The sequence below is a fragment of the Poecile atricapillus genome, chromosome 15, assembly GCF_030490865.1.
Source record: "Poecile atricapillus isolate bPoeAtr1 chromosome 15, bPoeAtr1.hap1, whole genome shotgun sequence".
NCBI lineage: Eukaryota > Metazoa > Chordata > Aves > Passeriformes > Paridae > Poecile > Poecile atricapillus.
In genome coordinates, this window is record NC_081263.1 from 14,558,174 (window position 1) to 14,563,829 (window position 5,656).

Below are 5,656 nucleotides of genomic sequence, written 5' to 3' on the forward strand. Positions count from 1 at the left end.
TTTATCATCTAGCCTGATCTCCTATCTCATATACAGCATTTGGACATCACTTGGGATTCCAAAGGACTTACTCTTCAACTCTTCCAGGAATCTTAAGAGACATGAGCCCCTACTAGACTCATGATTTCAGCTGGATCCTGGGTTCCTCTCTGTGGGTAGAAGGATCAGCACTCAGTGTCCTCCTTATCTTCTGTTTTGCACCATGGAAGAGGAGGAGCATGTTTTACCTCACAGGGACAAACCTGAGAAGTCTGTTGCTTTAGGCTGGTGGTTTTGAGATGTTTTGGAGTAGGGGGGAATCATCTGATGGTCTTTAATGCCCACTCTATTTTAGGTGGTTAAATGTTTTCCTCTGTCACCTTGGCTGCTGGGCTCACACCACCCTTGGGTGTTGAACTGTTTTCTCCTGTATCTTCAATGTGCTGCAGTGCTGAGAGCACAGGAATCCTCAATGATCTCCACATTTCCTGTGCTATCCAGTGCTTAAGCCCTGTTGAAGTGCAGTTGCCACTTCCCAGATTTGTGACTCCTGTCCTCACCTGCCACAAAGTAATATTTTCAGTTGTGTCTCTGCCCCACCGAGCCCTCAGGTCAGAACTGCTGCTCCTGACCTGACAGTCAGAATTAACCACTGTCCTCTCTCCCTGCCCTTGGCTCAGCAAATGTGGGAAGCAAAAACTGGACACTAAGAACAAATTTTTCCACCAGAGTTTTCAATTAGTGAATGCAGAGTAGGTGAAGCTGGGGTTGGGGGTGGGGGGGCTGGTTGTGCAAGCTTGGTCCCTGTGAAATGTTCCAGTGGCACTGCATGGCACCACTCTGAGGAGCAGTGGCACCCATGCCCTACCCTGTGACCCACTTGTATTTTCCACATTCTCCTGCTTGTTGGAGAATGGTTTAATCCTGGTGGTTGTCTGCATCCCAGGGATGTGCTGAAGTACTGCTTGAGTATTTGGAGGGGTTTGCTGATCCCCAATGTGTGCGGAATGAGGCATTGAGCTCCAAAGCTGCACTGGGTGCTTCCTTCCAGGAAGAGGAAAGTCCCAGTATAAGGAATTGTAAGTGTTTGAGTTAATCCATACCTAGAAACTGCTGTGTCTTCCTAATTCTTCTGCCCAGAGAGCTGTGCCACAAATGCAGAGGTTACTTCAGGCCCCAGTGCGGGGTTTGGTCATGGCCACAGCCTTGTAGATGAGCTTTTTTCTTGGGTGATTCTGGTGGAAGCTAATTTAGAATCATGGAATATCCTGACCTGGAAGAGACCCATCAGGATCAGAGTCCAGCTCCTGGCTCTGCACAGGACCCCAAGCATCCCACCCTGTGCCTGAGAGCATTGTCCATGTTTAGTGGAGACGTCCCTGTATGGGCTCCTCCCCTCCCCATCTGCCTCTTCACATCTCCCCTGCTTGTCTGATCTCTGTGATCTAAATGAGCTCCAATCAAGGCTTCTTTGCTCTTTTCTCTGCAAGAGGCTGTGATGAACCTGTATCCTGTCCTTCCCACTGACCTGCACTGTGTCCAGCTCTCCCAGGCTGGATGGACAGCTGTCCCAGCTCTCTGGGTGATGGTGTTCCTGTGCTGCAGGGAACAGGATCTCCATCTTTGGCCACGTTGTGTGTGCACAGCCTGGCCCTCAGCATGCTCCATGTTTTCCTGAAGGTCTGAGAAGGCAAGGAGAGCGTGGCAGCTTATGTGAGAGCCTGGGAAAGTTGGCAAGGACATGGGAAAGTTGGCAAGGACATAGGAAAGACCCTGAGGCTCAGCACGAGTGGCCAGTGGGCTCCGCTGCTTATGCAGTGCCTGACATCCTGCACCTGCAGAGGGACTGTCACCTGTGGGTGCCGTGGGCTGCCTGGCCTCCTGCACCCTGATGGGCACATTAACAATCCTCTAATCCTTCCCAGACTCCTCTGGTGAGGATTTTGTTTTGGACCACTGCCCCTTCTTCAGGCATTCAGGGCTGCCCTGTGCATCCTCCGTGTGTTCTTGAAGTTGCTGAACATGTTGAGGGAGTACTTGTTTTGCTTACAGTCATTCAACCTGCTGGGCAGCTTGCTCTGCTCATTTGTGGGACAGAAGAGATGGCTGGGCCTCATCCTTCCACTGGGAATGGAGAGCTCACATGAGAGTGATTCTACCTTCTGCTGCTACATCTCAGTGACTATTCCAGACGTGATATGCTGGGAGCAGCCAGGGAGTTTAGGTAAAGTGACAATAGATTCACCAGAGGGTTCTGGGGCAGGTTAGTGGAAACACTCCCAAATGCCTTGAAATTTTTTTAATCTTCTTCTAGGGAGCCTTCTGTGTATAAAAAAGGCATTTTGTTATTTTTTTTCCAAGACAAACTTCCTCAGTTTAACTTGTTATATAAAGAGCAACATCTGTAACCAGCAACATCTGCTGTCCTATTGTTGCTGTCTCATGCAGCTGTGTTCATGTAAGAGGGCCCTGCACAAGCTGCTGAGCCTGGATCCTGTTGGGAAGCTGCTGCAGCTTTTCCAGAAGTGAGAGCTCCCTCCTTCTCGTTTTTGTGAGAAGTGAGGAGTCCTGCACATGCAAAGCCTTCATTAATGACTACGTCACAATGAGCTGGGTTCCTTCATTCCTCATCCCACCTGCCAGCTCCTGGGCTGCTCCACATTCTGTCAAAACCAGGCATCTTGGGCAGATTTACTCAATGTCCCACATCCTTCCCTGTGCACCCTCTTCCTGCTGGTAGCCAGCCACAGTGATGTTACAACACCCATTTCCATCTCTGTGGATTCCCTTTGGAAGAAGACACAGAGGGGTGTCTGGAAGTGATTTTTCCCATGTTTTGTACAGGGCAGCAGCTGAGGGAAGCAGCACACTGTGGTCCATCTCCTGCCAGCTGTGCATCAGCCCCCAGAGCAGCTCCGTGGACACACATTGGCTTCCCTGCATGGCACAGGAGTGGTAGAGACCTTGGAGCTGCAACGGGACAGAACCTCTGTGCTGGGCACACAGCTGGGCAGGGGCAGGAGGGCATGGGGATCCCCTGACATCCTTTGTGCTTGGATGATTTGGCCTGTGGCTGGCAATTGGTGCCCAGTGCCCTCCTTCAGTGGCGCAGGTGTGAGGCTGCCTCGCCCCTGATTTGAGAGGGTCTTAACAAATGAATGGAAAAGATGAAACATGGAATTTGTGTGCTGCCGCTGTGCTTAGGTGCTGTAATGCCATGGTTGGGAAGCTTGGACAAAAAATGGGGAGACTTGACTTTGCACTGCTCTGTGGGTTCAGTGCTGACAGAGCTCAGTGCAGGAACTGAAACTGGGACTTTTTTCATCCAGCTGTGCTGGCTGAGTGCATCTGGCCAGTGAATTCTGCAGTGAAGCGCTGCTATGCAGTGCCTCCCAGAAATGCTGGTACAGCACTGAGGAGCACCTTGATGTTTTGAGATGGAAGATTGGGTTTCAGTCTGAAATAGAGGGGGGAAAAAAGCAAATCTGGCTTCTCGTGTTCCCGGGTGAGTGCTCTCCAAGGTCTATCACGAAACAGGTTGGCAGGCTGCCTCCCATGTGTGCGTGAAGAGGAAGCAGCAGGTACATTCTGTGGAAAGCCCAGGCAAGTTGTTTGTGTTTGCTGAGCTCCAAGAACATCTGTGAAATGGAAGAATGAAGTATTGCCTAATGCTTGGATCCTGGCTGAGCTCAGATATCAGCCAGAGCAGAGCTGCCCAGGGACATTGACATTGGCACTTGGGGCGTGCGTTCAGCCAGAGGGAATTTTCAGCCTTGTCTTTTTCTCTGTTGATTGCAGGTGTGTAGACAACACTTCCAGATAAGATCCCTGGTTTTAGCTGGCAAAAATGGGCTGATGGGATTCCCACATCCTGTGTTGGCCAATCACCCTCTGGAGTGCCAATTAGAGCCTTTTGCCAGACAGCAGGGACAGGACACCTCTCATCTAATTTTAGATGTCTGCATGGTAAACCTCTGTCACTGACTTGGGCAGCCCAAGCTCCTGCTGCTCAGAGGGGAGAGATAAGAACTTCCAAGGCACATTTTATCAGGCCTGTTCCAGGTGTCTGCTGCAGGGTGAGGTAACTGACTCCTAGAAATCTCTGCCTCCCCACCAACCCTGAAGGAGCCCGGCCTGACAAGCCAGGCTGGAGATGTTTACGTCGTGTGTGCTTTCATGTGCTGAGGACCATGAGAAATTACTGGAGAGAGAGTAGATCATTACCAAACACCAGCTGGAGACAGTGCAAATCCCTTTACAAATCCTCTTTGCAGAATCAGCAGCAGAAAATATGCATTTGATGACTTCTTTTAAATTCACACTCTTTTCAGCTAGATTTTCAGCTCTTTAGGAAGCCAAAAAATAGGGTGATGGTACACTTATTTTATATTATTACCCTGGCAAAGCAGCTCCAGAAAAACACCCACCATGTTACAGCTCCTTCACTTTGTTACTTCCCCAAACTTCCTTACACTGGGTTACTGTTCACATTTTAAGTTATTCTTTTAGCTGTTCTAACATTTAATTTCACCTGTAACACTTCTTTGCCAGCAGTTTTGTTATCATTATGTCCCACCCCCTCTTTGTCCTTACTCACTGCATCACAGCCAACTGGCAGCCAACTTCTGTTTTCTGGTTCAATCAATGCAATGTTCTTGCCATTTGCAGTCCTGCTGAGGCTTCATCCTGACTTCAGGCATCTAGACACTAGACAGCTACTCCAAACTAATCATCCCACTCAGCTGTAGTCCCTGGAGAGTGGTAGTCCCTTGGGGACATGATTCATCCCACCTGACTTAGAGCCTGGTGTCTGGATGTGAGGTTCACACTCAGGCATGGCCATCCCTCTCCACTGACTATTGTCTCATGATTATTCCAGGGCACACATTTAGCTTTTATATGACTTAATGGAATTTATTCTCAGGCAATTTTGTTGATAAAAGACCAATTGATCACATAGCTCTCCAGCCAGACCTTCATTCCCTAGTTGCCTGTGTGGAGTTCAGTAGCTCTGGGATGAGCTGATCTCTGCTCCTCTGCAGTTCTTCACGTGTTGTGTTCTCGTGGTGTGTTCTTACACTGTGCTTTAATTCACATAGCAATGTCTGCCTGTACTGTTCCTCCAAAAATAACTCCATGATGCTTTTGGGAAGCTGGAGTTAACTAATCCCCAATAAGCAGCATGTGGGCAGTATCATCATTCACACAGCACCAGACTCCTAAGGCTGAATGACCTCGAAGGATTTCCAGGGAGACGTTAAAAGAGCACATGAAATACTGCTCTTCTCACCTGCAGTACCTAATGACCAAGATTCCTGCTGTGATTCCTACAAACACCATGACTCTGTGTGTCAAAAAATAGAATGTTCTGGCTTCTCTGCCAGATGCTGGTGTAGAAGAGCCAAGCTCCCAAGAAATGCTAAGGAGGAACATTGTCTGTGGCTCAGGGATGAGTAAGTTTCTTTGCCTAGTCTGATTACCCACTTGGGATATTTGTGTTTCATTATAACTGACACTAAGCAGTGTGTTTGATTTGGAACAAATTTCAAGCAGGAACAAGTTCCAGCATCTGCATTTCCACTGTGAGCACAGTGAGGGACAAAACAGGTTAGAGCCTGCTAGGCCAAGGGTGGGGACCTCTCTAGGGAAGGGAAGGGAAGGGGAGGGGAGGGGAGGA